Consider the following 20,697-nt stretch of genomic DNA (forward strand, 5'->3'; position numbering starts at 1 on the left):
CCATGCGTGACAGCTTGATGTTTTTTTACTGTGGGGAACTGTATGGGAGTGTTTCAGTTTGGTGGGTTCCACGTTGCTGCTTTTCCACCCATGGCCGATGCCCCCAGCCTGTTCTGCTTCCATGTTTCTGGCTTCCTAACAAGGCCAGAAACCATCCAGTCCCTAATAAATTCCAGTGTTATCAACCCATAATTCCTTCAACCCCGGTCTAGTACAGACAAGCATTTAACGAAGTATTTAGGGGCTGTGTTTGCTGCTTGCTTTGGAAGATGTAGCTGCTGGCATGAGTGGATTTCTTAATTTATAGCATTAGTTAATTTGCTCTGGAGACTCGGGATCCTAAACTGTCCCGGTTCTGTGTTCTAGGCCCTATTGAATGGCATAATGAGGGTGACCATGATTTAGTGTTGTTCTGGCTGGTGTAAACAAGGGATTTTGGATTCAGAAAGACCCCAGTGCTCAAACAAATCTCAGAAGGATTTGAAACCAAGATATACACAAGATTAGGAGTTTCTGCTTTGTTTCTGTATCAGCCTTCAGTTAACCCCTAATCTTCATTTTCCCTTGTGCTTTACAGCTAAAAATGTGATTTAAAAAAAGAAAAAAAAAAAAAAAAGAAGCTGGAGACATCTTATAGAACAGAGGAAAATTTGCAATTATTTTATTTATTTAGCAGCGGGCATTTATTTTTAAAGGAGACAACAATCACTCGCGTCCGTGCTTCACACAGGGTCATAAATAGTGTAACAGAGGCGGTGCCGGGCGAGTGCCTACATCACTTTTCCATTTGCCTCCCTTCAGGCCCCCTGGAAACTTGTCCATCGTCCTCCCCTCAGACGTGGCAGTCACAGGTGGAGCTGGAAGCACTCTGGTGCCCGGTCTTGGCTCTTTTGGATGGGTGCTGGGCCCTGGGGAGGGCGGCGGCAGCGCTATGGGGTGGCTGCTCCTGGGTAGGCCCCGGCTGCGGGCCTGCTCCTGGGGCAGCAGCTCCGCGTCTGCAGGAGCGCGGTGCATAGAGCCCTGTGGAGGTGTTTATCAGAGGATGAGCGGTAGGATGGAGAAACCCACTTGGGCTTCCCGCAGGCAGCGTTTAGAGGGTTTTTTACTTGGGAGAGAAGCCCGTCTTTACACTCCGTGGCTGTGTAGCTGGTTAGTGTTAACATGGCTTCTGTGAGCGCGCGGGGAATTGTAGTAAATCTTCCAAGAGCGGAGAGCTAGTTTCGTCTTGTTTGACACATTGTTTCCTGATAAGAGCTGCTGGGAAAATACTTAAAGTTTTCTCGTCAGCCTGAGCTTGTGGGGTTGCCAGGAGAGGCTCTGAATCCGCAGGGTCCTGAAAAAGAAATTTGAACAGTGGGGCTCTGGGGGGAGCAGGCAGCGAGCTGTGAAATGGCCGGGCACCAGGGGCGGCTTTCTGAAGTCCAGGCAGGCATGGATAAGGGGAAAAGTTCAGCATCTCTCTGGCTCTGCCTGCCAGGGGATGGTGAAGCTTTCCTTGCTCTGCAGGGTTCTTGGCTGGTGCCAGCCATGGGCTGCAGCTCGTGTGAGGAGCTGGGCCCATTGGTCCTGGCTGAAACGCTCAGCAGCAAAACCCATTGTAGGGATGTTCCTAGGTTGGTTTTAGTGGTTTGTGTTCACTGTCATCCTAGTCCTGCTGAAAATCTGTTCCTGATGTTACAGTTGGTGGTGGTACAGCTGTGCATCCCAGATTCCCCGATAACTCTGCTGATGTTTCTTGGAATCGCAGTTTGCATTGTAAATAACGTTGTTTTGAAAGTGTGTGTGCATGCGTGCCAGCAAACGTGGAGGCTTATGTTCTGAAACCCCAAGGCATGCGAAGCACAGATAATTCTTGTGCTTTTCTTTTTTTTTTTGTATGAACTCAAACCTCAGTTTAGTTTTTGGTGGAAAACCCACACTAAAATTTTATGTCAACCTATGTTGCAAACCACAGGCTGTGCGCGGGCTCTACATGATTTGATTGCTAGTTTTTGCCTAAGGTTTTTTCAGGCTTGAAATTCAAGGGTTGCAAGCTCACATAAAATAAAACAGACTTCCCATGAACCACAGTGAACTGAAGCCACTTATTTTCAGCAAAACTCGCACTGGATTTTATTCAGCCCTGAACTTCACTGACTCCAGCAGAGGTAGAACATTTGCTGTAAAACTATTGTGGATGTGGATGTTTATTCTTAGCATCTGAGAACCTATCTGCTTGCAAAGGTGTCTAGTGAGGATTTATTTGGCCACCTGTATTGAAAAGTATTTCTTGTATTCCAGCACAAAAAGAAAAAAAAAAAAAGGAAAAAAAAATTAAACGTGGATGCAGAGAGTGAAATGTTTGTACTAGTTTATCTGCATGAATAGGAAATGTACGTACATACCCATCTCTTGCTTTTCAGTCTGAATTTCTTCTTGCAAGAAATGATATATACTTGTGGAAGAGCACACTTGTGACAGACACACACAGTGACAAACTTTTAAAAAATAAATGTTCCTAATTTTCTGAGCAGCTGTTTAAAACTAGATACATGACAGAAATTACCCCGGTGATGTCAGCTCAGCCTTTTGCATTTTTCACTACCTGTCCCTGGGCAAATTCTGATCCATCGCCCTGCACAGAGATGTGTTCCTTCTACAAATTAAAGTAGTTAAACAAAACGGGAGCTTGAATAAAAAAGAAGAAGTTTATAAATTAGCTATGAAGTTCTGTAAACATGTTTGCAGCTTTTTTTTTCTTTTCTTCTGGATTTAATTGCAGCTCTAAATGTTTAATTTGGAGATTTCAAGAGCAGACATAGCCGGGGATTCTGATGGGGCTGCAGCAGCACAGCCTCCTGTCTGTCAAATGGACAGCGCTCCCAGAAAGAGTAACCCAGATTCCCCCAAAGACATCCGAGTCAAACTGCTGATGAGCCTGGCTGGCATCTTAGAAAGATCTGGAGATGGCAAGATTAACCCTCAAACACCATGGGAGGCAAAGGGCATGCCACTCGGAAAGAGGGGCACACACATGACTTGGCAGAGGGAAAAAGCTGCCAGGCTCAGCAAAATGCAAGTCTTCTGTCACAAATTGTCATTTTAAAACTGGGGAAGAGGATGCAATTAGTTCTGTTGGCTTTCAGTATTTTTTCTTCGTGGGGGTATGGTTTTTACAAGGTATTTGCTATGTCAGTAACCTCTGCGGAGCATGGCACAGAAGATAAAGGTGGTGCCACTTCTCAGCAGTATCTCGGGAGGTCCCAAGTATCTTCTTGCCAGGGCCTCAGTTCTCCTTGCCAGACCTGGAGAAGTTCTTCATAGCAGGTGCTCGGTGCTGCGGTGGTGCCATCAGATGCTAATGTACCACCTGAAAAATTCAGCAGCAGGCCCTTGATGTTTCCCTGGAGGAGAAAACATAAATATGAAAGGCAATCACCCTGAAAGCCAAGGGGGAGCAGTTGGCTGTGTTTGGATCTGTACTTGTTGCTGCTGCCCTGGTGGCAGTAACGTGGCTCTTGGGATGGAAGGAGCCAGTTCCTCCACTGGCTTATACTGGTGGGTCTGTGCTGCGGTCACTGGAGCGAGGTTTATTTACACCAGAGGAAGAGCTGACCTTCATAAACTGTAAACAGTCCTTGACAGAAATATGTACCTATGGCCTTGTCAGCTCTCAAAGGTTTTGTCAGCGTTGGTCTACTGGCACGTGTATTGGCAAACTTCCTCTAGCAAAGCCAGCAAAATTGAGTCCTTCCTGGCCTCCTGTTCCTGCCCTCTCTATCGCAGTGAGAGACCAAAGAGCCATCCTATCAACTTCATGAATTTTTGTGAATTTTGCTGTTGTCTGTGGTGTGGTTATATTGAAGCTGTGTTCTTAGCAGAGCTGTGTGGTGCGGACACAAAGTACGCAGTAACAGCACCATTGGAAGGTGATTGACTGCCTTGGAGAATTTACCTTTTATTCCCAAGGCATGGAAATATTTCTGGAGATGTGCCAAAAAAAAAAAATATTAAAAAATTACATTCTGGCCATAAATAGCTAATTTCTCTCCTTTAAATGTGTTTTTAGAACAGATAAAGTTGTAGGCTGAGGCAAAGATTTTGAGTTTCATCTGATGATATTCATAGGTCCCTGTAAGAATAGCCCTTTGCACGCAGATGCAAACTGTGTGCAACCTTTATGTTGCTGGTAGTGATTATAAGGGCATTACAGGCCCCAGTGCTTTTCCTTGTTTCTTTGGAATTAATCAGTATGTTCAAAATTTTACAAGGGATCAAAATAGATACTTAATAGTGGATAAACACAGAGTTTTTTTTATTATTTCTAAAAATGAGCAATAAATTTCCTAGAAATAGTCACTGAAAATTAATTAAAAAAAAAAAGCCTATTAGAAGCTGATGGACCTCAAGGCACTTTATTAACAATTAAGGAACATGGTTCCCATGTACTGTTGTGATTGATACGAGTGTCTCCATGTGCAGGTATGAAATGCTAATGGAGGCTTCAGGGGAAGAGTTAGGGCTCCCTTGGGAATTTATCACGCTGCTTTAGGCTGGTGAGAAGCAGAAGTTAGCAGCAAGTTGCAAAGGCTGCCACATTTTCTCCCCTGCTTTATATTCATTCTCATTTAAGAGACACCAGTTGTATCTAAGAGAACGAAGAGGAGGAAATGGACTCCAAAAATAATAAGCCTTTATGAAAAACTGCATTTAGAAAAAAATTGAGGCCATCTGAAAGCCAGGTGGGGGCTTCTAAAAGTAGAAATGCACTCAGTTTACAAGTTTCAGTTGGGTTGCAGGCTGAGATCAGGCTTCAGCAGAACTGTGGGGCAGGAGGGTGGACGCAGCTCTGCCGCTGAGCCCGGCGCTCTGCAGCCTTTCCAGGTTCCTGACCAACATCCAAGGGATGAGCAGCAGCATTTAAGATGAATGTTTCCTATCGGCCTGTTCATTAGGGCCATAAATATAGGTGACCGTCGTATTAGCCTTTGATCTAACGCTGTGTGAGGACGTCCACCAGCCTTGATTTTGTCTGTCATTAAATATCTTCAAGTTCCAAACTGGTGCAGACCGGAGTGGTTTACAGCAAGCGAATTAGATCAATTAATTTCCAAAGCAAACCTAATGGGCATTTTAGAAGAGGATTTAATGTCTCATTTACTCTCTATAGCTATCTTGTTAAATGCCAATTAAGTATCTAAATATTTCTTACAACCTTAATGAATTACAGTATAATAAGTAATAAATGATCACCAGTTTTTGCTAACACGCTGAAGTCTTCTGTTAACTTACGAAAGTGAACATAACATTTTTTCTATCATACTTGTTTGTGCCAGGAAAATAATTGTTTTTAATAATTAGATAATGTTTAAGTAACATAAGAGCTAGCTGAATACAGCCTTTTTGTGTGATAGGATACTGTCAAGAAGTAAAAGTCTGGATATGACCATTAAGAGTCATACATTTGAATAAGTTTTTAAACTCATTTTTGCTCCTAAATTGTGCAAGTGCTTCCGTTTCTTCCTATTAGTCACTTATATAATTAACGCTATTTTCACACACAATTGCACAGCTAAACTGGAAATCTGGCACACCACATTTGTTCAAACTGATGAAGACAGTCTCGTGGAATTTAAGAGTAAAGTGCTAGAGAGAACCCTTTTCCAGGTGTACTTGGTGTCCTCCAAAAACATCTGATTTTTTTTTCATTTGTAGTGAACCACAACTGAATGTATATGAGCATGCAGGCACAAATAAAATACTTGCAGTTGATTTTTTTTTCTCCATCTCTATATTTGGGCTCTATCCTTTCCTTCTATTATTTGTGAACCATATGCAAACATCAAGGAGGTGATTTTTAATCATTCCTTTCTGTTATCTTCAAAGAGAAAGAAATCTTCCTTGTTCTGGACAAACTGGTTTATGTCAAGATAAGAGGTGCATAAAACTTCAACAAGATCGTGCAAACAGGGTCAGGAAGGATGATGTGAAGGATGGACTTTGCACGTGCCTATGGAAAAAAAAAAAAAAGGAATAAACCATCCAGTTCCCAGCTTCCATCACAACATGCTGTTGCATTTTGAACCTCATGTGAGTGAGCATCTTTGCAGTGAAAGGTGTTTCATTTTGCAGAGGCCAACCCAGGACTTGGTCCCTCTGATGGAGTGAACATGAACAAGTTCACTCCTCACCATGTGCTCCCTGAAGTCAGAGACATCCCTCCTCCAGTTATTTGGCACCTAATTCCTGCCATGAAAGAGCAGCCCCAGGTTTTCCAGCAGTGTGAGGTGTCTGCAGTTGGCACCAGGTTTCTGAAGAGTAGCTCCAGCGCTTCCCTCGCTGGGTCAGCTCCCTGGGTTGTGCTGTCAGGGGCAATAGGAGGTTGGCTTTTCAGGCTTCATTCCCAGACTAGTGGCCATTAAGAGTGTTCTTCAGGTGTTATGCTGTATTAAAGAGAACACAAAGATATTCTAGGATTCTCTTTTTTTTTTTCCTTCTAAACAATGTCCTCCTTATTTATGTCAGCAATTAGTTTATTCTTAAAAGAAGGGAGGAAAACAGAAAAAGCGGTGCACAAGCACTCAAACTGTGCCACTCCCTAAGTGCTTTTTTCCGATTTATGAAACAAACAAACAAAAATACCCTCCGAAGTTAAACTAATATGAAACAGCCCCAGCATTTGAACTTGTCGCAGGAAGCTGGTTTAAATTTTAATGTGAGCTCTGGAGTAGATTTGTGTAAGGCAAGGTAAAGCAAGGCCCATGAAATATTGATTCTGTACATTTTCTTATGAATTTTTATACTCCAATTTAGTAAATTTTTCATCTTGCCTGCACTTAGAGGTTGCCTATAAAGTCGTTACTACCAATTGTATTAACTGTTGTAAATAAATCATCTTGGTTTGGGCTATTTGTATGAACATGGGCCGACAGGACCTGGTTTTGTTTGAGCTGTGGCATTTCATGGCCTTAGTCTGAAAGGGCTAAAAAGGGGTTATCAAAATTTAAAATCCGTCATGGCACAGCAGCAGAGATGCAAAACCCATGAGCGACTGTCAGAGGCAAGCATCCTCCTTTTACATTTCCCACCTGCATCGGATAAAGAAACCTGGAGCACTCTCCAACTGAAAGGCTCTTTTTCTGTTTCTTGGCAGAAGAAAGCGGGGCGATGGCGTTACAGTTACTGCCTGCAGTCCTTAGACTTGCAGGTGAGTCCACTGAAGACGCAAATAAAAACCAGAAAGTTTTCTGTCACTTTATGTACAGCCCAGCTTTGCAAAAGCTATTTCTTTGAAATGTTATCTGAAGTGGGATGTCAGAACATCTGATTTGAGGGAAATCCCATAAGTGACGACTTTGCATTTGGCAGTTTCAGATGTGTAAGTCATAGTTCTCTCCATACGTAGTGCTTTGTCCTGAGCTCAAATTAATAACCTCCATCAAACCTAGCTCAGATGTTAACGCTGCCTCCTCATCTCTAATTATAACATATGAAGTGGGTAGGTAGGCAAAATTCAAACACAGCAAAGTATAGGTTTTCTGATACCTTCCCTGTTAGAAGTGTTTCAAAGTAACTTTTAAAATATTACATAACATTCAACTGGAGAAACTTATTTTCTCTTCTATGAAGTTTGCCATTGGTAAGCTTGACTTCTTAACTATTAATAGGAAACACAGTACACAAGGAACTCAAGATGTGTTTAGTTTGTTTCCTTTATTAATGTTGAACTCATTTCCGAGGAATGCATTCTGTGTTATTCTTTCTTATTTGTGGTTTTAACCCCCTTTTTTTGTGTTAAGCCTGGCTCAGCCAGTTGCAGCAGGATACTCTCTTTGGTTAAGGTTGGTCAAGTCTGAACACCTTTGTAGACCAGAGCACAGGTTGGGCACAATAATACTGTGTAGCTCCTTGGGTCAGAAGCGGCGGCAGTTGCTGGGTGAGGACCTGACTTGAAAAAAGTTTTAAGCATGTGCTTATATCCCATAGTTGTGAGGGGTGCTTAAAAAAGTGCTTAAAGCTAAGTATACGCCTCGGTGTTGTTCTGAAGATGGATGACATGAATGTGGCTTACTGGGGCTGGTGTATAAATAAGAACAGATGGTTTTTCCAGATTCCAGTTAACGATAATTAAACTCTAATTTATTATTTTATTCAGAATAAATCTCCATTAATTTTCTGTTTTTGTAAATATTCGGAAACAACTATTTTCTAAAAACTGTCATGAATATTTGGGCTATGTTGAAATGAGCCTTATGGTAATTTGATCACGAAGTGTGCTGGGTGCCCTTTTCCTGATTTTGTTGTTGTTGTTGGCTATGTATCATTTTTTATTCATTTTTTAGTGGTTGACTTATAATTAAAGATCGTAAGTTCATTTTATAAGCATAATTTGTTTCAGAAAATAATCCTGTCAGTAAAATCACTTCAAGTGTTTGGAGGCACCAGCAGGACAGTTCACATCTGAAGCAAATTCACTGTAAATGTTCAGATACTTCCCTGACTTCTCATCTCCTGGGCTAGCTTGGTCTTTTTTTCTTAAATTCGGGATAATATAAATAGCAATAGTGTTCAAACAAAAACTGAAATATTTTCGAAAAGAGCAGCACCTCATTAGTTAAATGGCTTTCTGCAGGAATCACCTCGGCCTCGGTTTAATTTGCGCTGTGCTGCTGAGGCTGACCTTTCAGCTGTCTGTATATTTTAAGTGTTTGTGTAAACAGCAAAGGATCCCGTTAATTACAGAGCCTTCCTCCCATTCAGCAAAGCGATGTCCGGCCTCCTCTGATTGAGAAAGCGATAGGAGAAGGGCACTTGGAGGCAGGAAGGAGCTTGCAGAAAGGGAAAACGGCAGGCGGGAGGCACGCGGGAGCGTGCCTGAATAAGGAAAAGTGAAATGGAGCGGGGCGCACGAGCAGCATCTTGCTGGGGATCTCAGGAAGCTGGGAAAGGGATATGTGGAACAACGGGGCTGGGTTTGCAGTCTGCGTGGAGGTTGCCAGGGCTGTACCATCGTCGGTCTCAGCTCTAAAAGTCCTTACCACCTCGCTTTCCCCAAATGTTGGGGTTTACATCAGGACTGACAGGGCAGGCTGGTATGCTCAGGACTGATCCAGACCTTTTCTCCAAATTCCCTGTGATCCAAGCCCCAAACTCCCAAAGCTTTGTGGAGTTGAAAACAAAAAGCCAACGGCTGTGGCTCGCGTTCCCCAGGCACAGGTAGTCCTATGCTGCTACAGGGCTCGCTGCTTTGAAACGTGCTGCTCCCTTACCCTGATAGCACGCAGTTGTTTGTTCACCTTTGTGATCTTACACGGAGAGCAGGGCTCAGCTGGAGGTCCCTTATTGCCAGGGACACGGAGTTTTTGCATAATGATAAAAGGAGCATCACTACAGAGAGTCGGGTTGGTAGTAAACCTGCACAAAAGGGTCAGCTTCTGCATTTCTTTAGCATGTGGTAGCAAGACTAGAAAGGAAAACGAAATGCAGAGGACAAAAAAGGATGCCTTTTTTTTTTTTTTTTTCTTTCTGTATCTATTTTTACAACCCTTATTGGTGTTGATTATTCTAAATTCCCATGCAAGTCAGCCTTGCTGTAGGTACAGTGTGGTTGGAGTGGTGGTGACGGTGTTCTGCTGGGTTGGGGTGGATGGCTGCCCTGTTAGAGCCATAACATTTGGGGAAACTTGGATGTGATTCTCCCCCAAACCTATATATTATTGATTCAGTTTTTTCAAAGAGGCAAGTAAAATCCTCCTGTTTGATTGGAACTGACAAAGTGTAATGCAATCGGTTACATGTGAAAGCCTTTTGAGGGCAGCTAGAAACCAATGTTACATGAAGTTTAGCTATTTGGACTTTAACACAGAAAGCCAAATTCATGTATTTAGAACTTTTTAAAGCCATTTGATCATAACTGTATTCTGAACCTACAATTTTTCATAGCTGCTAAATACAGCACTTTGAAATGCTGTATGTGCAAGCAACTCAGATGTAGACACAGCTAATGAATCTGCAAAGAAAGTGTCAGAGGAGGAAGGATAGCTGAATGCAGGGAGAAAGCCTTGCACGTACTCAACAAAACTGTGATCAAACTGGGTATTGGAAGTTGTCAGCTTGATTGTGATGTTGCCCGGTGTAGTAGCACAAAATCACTCTCATGAATGGACCTGCTGCTCCGTGGTCATGCAGGGGCCTGTTGTACAGACCGGGGCTAAGTAGCTCTCCCAGTGTTTTTGTTTGGTTAAGTAATGTCAGGATTAGCACAGCTTTTTATCAGCTGGGGAAGCAGACGCTTAGAAAACTAAATGTTTTAATGGGAAAAGGCCTACTTCGAAAATGCACTTCGTTTTGCATTTGGGGTACAAATGGAAGCACGGGTATCTCCTGCTTGGTGTGTCGAAGTGAAACCACGAACATCTAGATAGAAACTCCTCATTTAGGCATCGGATTTGGCATGTATCTGCTTATTTGCTGAGTTTCCTTAGCTCCTCGTAACTCACCCAGAAAAGACTTGAATGCCAGGTGCTGGAAAGTTCAGTGTAGTGCAAGGTCGGACCCAAGGGCCCAGTGTTTTAAGAGAACAGAGCAAATTAAGTTCACCCTTCAACCCCTTGCTCCAAGAACCTGCCACTCCTGTAAACCTGCTTAGCTGGAGCCCCCAGAAGTCTGCCAAACAGGACCCAGAAATGTTTCAGTATATATTTCTCCTGGAAGCAGGCAGTGTCAAGAAATGCAATTTTGTTAGATGACCGCCTTAGCCTTGAACTTTTCAGACAAATCTAAATGAAGAGAAGGAATTTATTCTGGCTTCCAGAACCTGATGAGAGCCCTGTGGGGCGTAGGTTCAAATTTTTAAATGTTCACATCAAATCAGATAATGGTATCCACCCCCTCAAAAGCTCAACGGGTGGAGAAGAACATAACAATAAGCACATGCAATCCTTCAGAGTTCATTATACAGCAAGTGTGTTTCAAAGGACCTTGAGAGCATGTTTCCAAGGGAGGGGTGAGGTCGATGCTTGGATGGGAGAAGCCAATTGAAATCAATGGGAATTGATTTAGAGTCTTGGGGCACTGTGTTAAAATCTCCAGTCTTACGATATAGCTTCATGAATATTAACAGGAGCGGGATCAATACGCAGCTGATTTTCAGATGTACAGCTGGCTCCTTTTCGTCTGTAGATTAAAGGAATGGCAATCTTTCTTTCTTTAGATAAGATTGAGAATTCCAGAAAATGACTTGTGACTTTACATGCAGTTCTTCAGGACAATTTGATAAGGTCTATGATATTTTCCTACTTTTTAAGCCTGTGTTTTCCTGGCGGCATTTGTCTTTTGATGTCTGCTTTGAGGATATCATCCAAAGTAAAAAAGAGGAGCGGGATGCTTTTGGGGCATGGATGCCTCTTCTGTATGGGGGGCTCTCTTAGGAACCCCGAGTTTTGGGGAAGCCCCGTGAGATGGCTCTCCTTGCCCCCTACCTACCAGCAGATGGCTGCCGCTCTCCTGTGGAAGCGAGTGGCTTCGCTGCCGGTGGATCTCGTGCCTCGCAGAAAGTCACAGGGTGCTGCAAAGTGCTCTGTTTGTCGGAGATGTGAGAGGCCTGCCTCTGAATGTGTAATCCTCCAATCTGAGCGCCCTGAGGACTGACACCGTCCTCTTGGAAGAGCTCTTCAGGGTTCAGAGGCAGAAACCTGGGCTGCTGTGCCTGTAATGTATCGGCTGAGCCTGCCCAGCCCCAGCTGCTGCCTTAGCTGTGAAAGTGAAATCAGCCTTGAAAAAGTTCTCTGTTAACAAAGGATGCACATGATCGGAGACATCCTGAGTGGGTTTGTTTGTTTGTTTTGAAGGTGCAGGTCAGGATCCAAACTTGGCACCTTGTCCTGACTTCCTCAAGGAGCTGAACAAATGCCCTAGGTCCAAACAACCTACTGAAACTTTGGGAATGTTTCGGGCTCCTCTCTATAGCAGACAAAGCTTTAAAGATTTCCTTATTCAGGCTGCTTAATAACAAAGAATCCCATCTTAATTTCTTTTTTTTAAGAAAGAAAGAAAAATAAAAATACAAAAAATACTTAAGCCTATACTAAATACTAATATTAATATATATTATATATTAATATATAATACTAAACCACTGCCAGGGCTGCTCAGGCTCAGCAGCTGCTCGAGGGGACTTCTGGGGGGCTGTGGACTCCTAGGCTTGGGTGCTGAGAAGTGCGAGAGAGGAGGGGAGAAACCCTCCTGTTGAGAGTGATTTGGGGCAAGGTCGGTGTTGGAGGGGCTATTTCCAGCCCTGGGGACCCTGCGCTCAGAGGTAGCTGCTGTTAGCCCTGGCTGTGAATCTGCAGCCTGAAGCCTTGCAAAAGGACACGGCTGTGGCACTGGGCACTGGCAAACACGCAGGGTGTGCTGGTCTCTGTACTGAAACTAAATAAATATATACAGTAATCTGCAGTGTTTAACTGTGTAAAAAACAAAACAAAACAAAAAAAACAATCCCCTAAATCTCACATTGCCAAGGGACTGTAGCAGATTAGGTGTTTTAGCTTTATTTGAAGCCAGGATAATTAAACATAGCATCTACTTCCAAGCTTTTGAAAATCTTTCTGCAATGTGATGAAGTTTTGTGGTGTGTTGCTCACGTTTAAGAGGATGTCAGGTCTCAGCTGGGCTGTTAAAGGAAGGAACCAAAGCACCTGAGGGCTGGTCCTGTGGTCCTGAGTTCTTGGAATGGACTGGGAGGTAACAGTCACTGAGCTGTACCCGCAGCCTAAATTTTGCCTGGTTGGGCTTCTAAATACATTACAAAATACGTGTGGAAAGCTGAATATTGTCTTAGGCCTTCTGGATTCAGTGTTTTCCCTGTAACTTAGGTAGCATCTGTCAAACTGTGTATCAGGACATCTTTGGGAATATGTTTGTTTGATTCCATTTTTATCGCTCTGGTTGGTGATAAAGACACACCGGGGCGGTAGGCGCGTTATCTTGGGCAGCGGATCCCGGGGCGAGTTACTGGAGTTCAGTGGTTTGCTGTAGAGCCTGTGCGTGCTGGGGGCAGTTGAATGCCCTTCAACAGTATGAGACACGAACTTCCCCTCTGACAGGGTTTCCTTCCAGCCAGAGTTTGCTGCCTCCCCATGCTGAACTGCTCCTGGCTCCTCTACACCAGCGGTGACTGCAGAAGTGGTGGAGTTACCCCTGTGCGGAGGTCTGGTGGTTGCTTGCACCTCTAAAGGCATCGATGCCTTTGCGCGTTGTTCCTTTTGAATTAAGGGAGTGCTGTTTCGGAGATGACTTGCTTATATTGTTTTTTCACTACACTCTTCACAACTGGACCTTGAATGTTGAGCTGATGCTTGCAACAAAGGGAATAGCTTGAAAACTTAGAAATAACACTAAAAAGTGATTTCTCTAAGTTTCTAAAGGTCCATGCATCAGTGCTGCAGTGGGCTTCAGAGCAGTTTTTGGAAAAAAAAAAAAAAGAGTGGGGAAAAACAATGTGAACAATGCCATACAAAATGGGGTAAACTTTAGAGATTTTGTCTATCTATACATTATTCATGGTGGATAGTGAAAAGCAACTTGGCTTCTCTTGTGTTTTTGACGGCCAGTTGGAAATGGTGAAAATGTTTGTAACTTCTATTGTGTTTTCTCCTAATTAGACAAGGCAAATAGTTTGAGGAGCAAGGACAGAATTAATCATGGGCTCTTGCTCATCACAGCTGTGCTCTGAATGCCTGACAGAGACACTTTATGGCATGTAATTCAACATATAGAAAAAACGTACTACAAAGGACACAGTTTTGAAAGCATTTTCAGTGGTGATCATGTTTTTTTTTCCAAAGTCCTGTGCACAAATGATTACAATTGAACTGAATGGGAACCGAGATGCTTTAGAAAGTGAAATTCTTGCTGGCATTTTTGAAGAGGTGATCTGAATCTGGATTACAGCTTTTTATGTAATTTGGATATAATTTTCATGTATAATTTGGTGGCTGTAAAAGCATATTGAGTATTTGCTGCAGGCAGTTGGTTACCAAAGCATCCAACCATCTCTTTTGGTGTAAAAACAAGGAAATGAGTTGATTCTGAGGGTACTTTAAAACCATAAGATTAAAGTATTTCCAGTATGTCAGTATTAAAACTAAAAGCTGTGTTTGTATTCTATATAAACTATAAGCATGTTTTTGAAGGATTTGGTGTCACTAACAATTATATTTAACATCTCTTATTAACTTCAACATGTGTATATGTTAGAATTAGCTTTTTAAAGAAATATTAACCACTTTACTTATTGCTTTGATTTTTTTCTTAACTAAATCTGTAGTACTTCTGCTGTGCTACTTTTTTTTTTCTTTAAATTTTAAATCCTCCCACTTCTGCTTTGGTAAGGGTGTCCCAGCTTGAGAATGAAGTTTCTCTTTGAATTGGTAAATGCTATTTTAGGTGTACAGGATGCAGCTGAAAGTGTTTTCTCAGCCTTTTACATGATCCAGGCTTAAAAAATTGATTCACAATCATTTTCATTTGCAAATGGTTGTTTGTCTGCCTTGCACATGTGTAGTCAGAGTAATAGACGTACAAGTACAGATCCTACCTAGATGTGCAAATCCCATTTGTTTCCAAGTTTAAGCAGTTGTGCCCACACTTTAAAGGTCTGTTTTAAATCCCTTTGAGCATGTTACTGAGACATAACTGTGAATGTAAATATTAGTTTAGAAAATATCTAGCACAAAAGAAAGGGTGTGATTCAATTACATCATTATTATATTGCAGTGATGATGTCTGTGATATCCACTGTGATGTGAAAACTGAATTGAACAAAAATACAGATCATTTGGCTCTCAGTTTTTTATTGTTAGAACAAAATGTTCATAGATTTCCACTTTGTTTTGTGAAGTTTGTATATAGCTTGCTAAAAAAAATAATGGTTTTTATAAACTCTTTTGACAGCTCTGGCTGGAAATTAAAAGCATTGGGACTGCACAGATGAAGGTTCCAGAGAGATTAGGTAAGTGGATGAATAGGGAGGTGTTCAGTAAAAACAAGATCTTTTCAGATCTTTTGCAGTTGTCCCATATGCCACAATGGAGGAACATTGTGGATGTTGGATGTTTCTTGCTATTGATTTTTAAAGCACTAGGTTTCATGGACAACATTATTCTTGACTTGATTATTAGTATTATAAATTACTATATCTGGTGTGCTATTAGCAGACAAATTTCAAAAATGGCTTTCTCTTTCAGTGCCTGGTATCACAGGCACTTGTGTCTAGGAGAGTTAGGGATAATTGGGTATGGAAAACAAAAAGGCTATTCCCTTCTGGTATTTGATACTTCCTTCAGTACAGCAAATCAAAGTTTTACTAGGTTCAGAAATGCCAAAGCAGCACATTTTGTACTCCTCAAAAAATATCAGTGTCTGGAAGTGAAGAACATCTGCATCTAAAACAGGCCAATTAGCAAGAAGCCACGAGTGATGCTAATGCTCAGTCTATTTTTGGTCACTCCTTACGTGATCAGAAAAATGGAGAATGCTGTCACTTTGATTAACTCTTCACATGCCTTTTTTTTAAAAAAAAAAAGTTGTTTTATTTTTGGTAGGGAAAGGTTGATGAATAAAGCTTGCTTGTGAAGGCTTACAGAAATGTCTAGGAATACTGAGCAAATACATGGGCACTGGGTATTTGCTTGTTACGTGGACCAAATATTCTACAGTCTACTGAGTGTAATACAATGCACCCTCCCATATAGAAGGCCAAGAGAAGGACAATGTATCTACATAAGTCATGTTTATGTACCTAAAACTTGAAATTTCATATCTGCAATTTTTATTTAATTTTGGCCGATGTCATATTGGTCGACATTATCTTTTAAAACTGAAATGACAGAAAGCCAAAAGAAAGTGTAAATTTCAGTCTCAAAATAATTTGAATTCTTCTTCAATGGAAGAAAAATGCTTTGAGGTCAGCTTTCTAATGCAATTCTCTCTTGGAAGCGATCGTGCATCTTTGGATTACTTGACGGTTTTCTACGTATGTATCAGTGACTTCTCTGGTACTATATCTCAATGACTTCTTGATCCAGAAGTGGCATCTACAGATGGCTAGAAACCACTGCACTTACCTGTAAAATAATGTATGTGAAATATATTTAACACTCTTCTGTGTTGGTGTGCAGTTACTTTTTGAGTCTTAATTGTAAAAATGTGATTTGATCACTGTTTGAGTGTACGAGATTGACATTCACATCCCATAGGGTTCATGTAAGTCATACTCAGTTGCTCAGATGTTAGGGAAGGTGATCTCTGGAGAGGAGGGTAAATGGTGAAACAAACTTATCTGAAAATGTTTGGATTTGCAAATACCCTTCATGTTATTGAAGGGACTTCCGTAATTTGATGAATCAGCTTCCAAAAATGTTCTGAGCTGATGTTTAGGTCTGCTACAAATAACCCTGAGATAATGGCATGTCCTAGTACCATCACCTCTAGCAATGTGTAGTGTTTTTTAAATTGTCTCTTTTCTTCCAATCATCTTTGCTCTCATATTACCTTCAATTAAACAAAAATTACTGTTGAAATACTGACCTGAAAAAAGTGGGGTTTCTTTCCATAACTGGTTTATTCACCAGAAAGTGTGTGTGTGTTATTGAGGTGTGGGAATGGTAGTGCCAGATGCCCTCATCTTTGGAGTGAAAGAGTTACTCAGGATCCCATGGTGACATTTTATAAACAGGACAGGGAGAGAAGACAAAATTGTTTAAAACAACCTGGATTAGAACTTATCCAGGAGATGAAATGTAGTTGTCCCTGATCTCCCAGAAAATTTCACGGGATTTGTTATCACCAGAAGCAGGAAGGACCTCTGCTCTACTTTTTTTTTTCTGGCAGAAGATGAAGAACAGGCCTGCAGTTCGCTCCGGTGTAGCTCTGTTACTTGGTGCTTTTAAAAACATGACCCAAAGTGTGGATGGAAGTTGTCAAGGCTTAGCTTGAGATCTTGTGTGACCACCCGTGCTGTTGGGTTTCGGATGAAGCCCAGCAGTTGTGAATGCCGTGCACCTGCTTGAGCTGCAGCTTGGAGCCATACCTTTGTCACTGAAGCTGATTTACAAATATTTTAGTGGTATCTTTTCTAAAATGGTTAGTGATTTCCGGATCTTGTCTTTTAAACCAAAATGTGAATTATTTTTATTCAAGGTGTAACCCACGGGACAGTAAGAATGCATTGCAGGTATAGCAATAAAGTGAACTCCCAGTTGGCTACTGGGTAAAACTGGCAACAAAAGAGGGCACCAGTTCTCCACAGATCCCAGGGTTGGTATGTTCATAAGCTTCCCTCTCTGTAAGTGTGGAGTGCTGATAATGGGACAATTATCTTTTTGGGGTGGAGTGAAATCTGTGTTTACTCATATTTGCAATTTCAGTGGAATCCTTCCAATGCTATTTATGAGACCTTGAATAGACCCTGAGATAACGAGCAGAGAAGCTCGCTGCAGCAAAGCAGTAGCCTCTATTTTAATCCTCCCCACCAGAAGCACTGAAGACAGACGGGGCCTTGTTGCTGCTGTGGTGTAATCGTTGTGACCTTTGAAAGGTCACTTGGGATATTCCCAACTGCACAGACCAGGGCACTACGTGTCATCGAGCTGCTTCTCCTGCACCAAGTGTGGGTGCGTTTGTGCCGTGTTGGGGTTGCAGAAACTTTCTTGTTGCTTTCCAAGGCTTTCTTCATACCAGACTTCACTGAAATTAGTGCTGAGGTGTCCTCAGAGGTAAACTATGGTTTCAGCCCTTGGTCAGGAAGTTCACAGTATATTTTTCTGTGCTGCAGAGCACTAGGTCTTACTACATCAGAATTTTACCTCTTTTGGTCAGGAAGAGTGAAAGATGGTGACAAGCCCCTCTCTGGGGAAGTAATGAGTAGTTAGTTTTTTTTTAAAAAAAAAGTTCTACTTTTTTTTTCTTGTTGATTGTTCCCTGTTCAGGGATCTTCTTGTCTTTGTGTATCTTTGCTTGGGAAAGCAAATGGGTAAGTTTGCACACCACTAGAAAATGTGATTGCAGCATGGGTGGCTAGTTTAGTACAGATAAAATAAAGGGAGGAATGTGACATGTCCAAATTATAAAATAATGGACATGTTACAGTTATGCTGCTATTGTTACCCCAAATGTAGACTAAAGCCCTGAAACATCTCAACTCTGTTGTGAACTGAACATCCTGAAAACTGAGCAGTTGAAGTGCAGGTAGTCTCACTGCTCAAATGCTTGTTAAATGAAGCTCATCATTGATATATTGAGTATAACCCTAGTGCAGCTGTTTCCTCAGTTCTTTCATTAAAGCTTTGACTTATTTTCTAAAGATAGCCGCTGGGTGGTCCAACAGGAATAGGAAATGATATTTACTATATATACCAGTTATTCCAGGTGTAAGAACAAGTGATTGAAAAAAGAAAATCACATATTTTTAAGTTGTCATTTTGAAATGTCATTATTTAAGTTGCAGGCGTGTTCAGCATGCCGCATCTCTTGAAGTTAATATATTACAGAATCACAGAATCGTCTAGGTTGGAAGAGACATCTAAGATCACCTAGTCCAACCTCTGATCTAACACTATAACCAGTCCTCCAGTAAACCATATCCCTAAGCTCTACATTTAAACACCTTTTAAAGACCTCCAGGGCTGGTGACTCAACCACTTCCCTGGGCAGCCCATCCCAATGCCTCACAACCCTTTTGGTAAAGAAGTTCTTCCTAATATTCAACCCAAACCTCCCCTGGTGCAACTTTAGCCCATTCCCCCTCATCCTGTCCCCAGGGACATGGGAGAACAGACCAACCCCCACCTCGCTACAGCCTCCTTTAAGGTACCTGTAGAGAGCAGTAAGGTTGCCCCTGAGCCTCCTCTTCTCCAGGCTTAACAATCCCAGCTCCCTCAGCTGCTCCTAAGACTTGTGATATTTGTAATGCTTTTTTTTTAAAAAAAAAAAAAAAAAACACACAACAAAAACAAAACAAAAACATAACAACAACAACAAAAATCTTTGCAATATTTAGTGCTTATCTTACAGATATTTTTTTCTTTCACTTAGTGCCTTTGATGACGATAGGTTGTTTGTATTAGATTGTGTGTGTCTAACTATAATCAAGCCAGTGATACTGCTCAAACATCAGTGGAAACATTGAAATCCTCTGATGTTGCTAAACCTTGGATTTAAGTCTAGCATAACTGGATGGTAACTACACATGAGGTGGTTCCAATACCTTTACTTTAGAACTGCTCCCTTTTACGTGCCTATCAACATTTCCTTTAAAATTTGGATCAGCCTGAGGTTTTCCCCATGCAGAAAGTGGGTTCTGCCTTTCGGAGATTTGAGTTGTTGATTCCAGAGAGCTTTGCCAGTTTGTGATTCCTCTTAAATGCGTGCTATTTCTGTGCAATTCCCTGGAGTGTATGATGGTTTATTCTGTTTCATTAACATTTGGAAGGGATTTGAGGAATTGCATGGCTTGGTCACTACAGTAAAAGGATAATAATGCTCTTGAGAGAAGCTAAATGTGGAAATTGCATGTGAGAAGCTGCATGTCCATCCTCGGAGGCTGTAACTGCCGTTCTCTGTGGGGTACTATGAAGTTTTAACTGCCCTAATCAGCAAGGAGCATCACCACCACTCATGTCAAAGGAATGGCCCTCCTATATGATAACATCTGAAGGCTGTTATCATCGATGGCCATGCCTATATATCATTTTCTAAGCATGAGACCGTGCTCAAGTCCAAACTTGTTGCATATTGAAATAGTTTGGAGGGAAGGCCACCATGAGAGGAGGAATCTGGTGTTGGATGGAGAAGCTTGAATTCACATTACACATTTCTGTGCATGCAAGCATGCCACTGTATGTATTACAGGCAGAGTTACAAAGCCATTTTCTTTATGTATCTTTGCCTATTTTCTTTAGCTCTCCCTTCTTCCAGCTACACGATGCTATGTAATGGTGTCACACTACCAGAGCAGATTTGTTAACACGTTTCCTTTCTTATAAGATGTGTTGGTAGCAGCAAGGCTGCTGAGCTGCCCTAATCCCCTTGCTGGTGATTGGGACGGGGACGTGTGCGGAGCCTGTGGCAGTGCCCAGGGCTCTGGGCTGCGCTGTACCAGGGCTTTATGCCACTGGATTTCAGCAGCAGGTTACAAAGACGTTCATGGAGCCTTCAGGTTGTTATGGCGAATTTGGCAGGGATGGGAGAGGTCTTGTGGGATGCAGTGCGGCTGAAACAAATGCGCATCGCTTAAGTGTGCTAGATATGTGTTTGCAAGATTTCAGAACAGGTTGCAGTAACTCCTGTGTCATAACTTGCTGGAAAATCTGTTTTTTTGAGACTACAGAGACCTTCCAGTGCTTGGAGCCAGGGGAAATTACAGTTAAAAGGGGTTGCTACCCCAGCAGCCCGGCTTGACAGCGAGAATCAACCAGCGTGTGGCCTGCAGCGTGTTACTGGCTCAGCATCACCGCAGGCAAAACTGCACCAATACTGCTGTAGGGTTACTGAAGTGGTGTCTCTATCTTTTTGTTTGAACTTGGACTTGAGGGTCCTTATAGGTGAACGCAGTTATGGATGTGTTGTCCAGCATTTTGGGGTGTTAATACAGGATTTTATCACAAATCTTTAAAAACTGTTTACTTTGGAGTCTAAAATGTTGTTTATGTTGTAGTC

The 20,697-nt window shown here is 42.0% G+C and overlaps 1 long non-coding RNA gene across 2 annotated transcripts in view; it reads left to right on the top strand.

Moving 5' to 3' along the window:
* LOC137865501 (uncharacterized) overlaps positions 1–20,697 on the top strand; it is an 86,815-nt gene that overhangs the window by 1,436 nt on the left and 64,682 nt on the right. For both annotated transcript variants that reach the window (XR_011101939.1, XR_011101938.1), the window contains exon 2: positions 14,935–14,992. This is a non-coding gene — a long non-coding RNA (uncharacterized lncRNA). The remainder of the gene's footprint in view (positions 1–14,934; positions 14,993–20,697) is intronic.

The sequence above is a fragment of the Anas acuta genome, chromosome 16 (genome assembly GCF_963932015.1).
Source record: "Anas acuta chromosome 16, bAnaAcu1.1, whole genome shotgun sequence".
Lineage (NCBI taxonomy): Eukaryota > Metazoa > Chordata > Aves > Anseriformes > Anatidae > Anas > Anas acuta.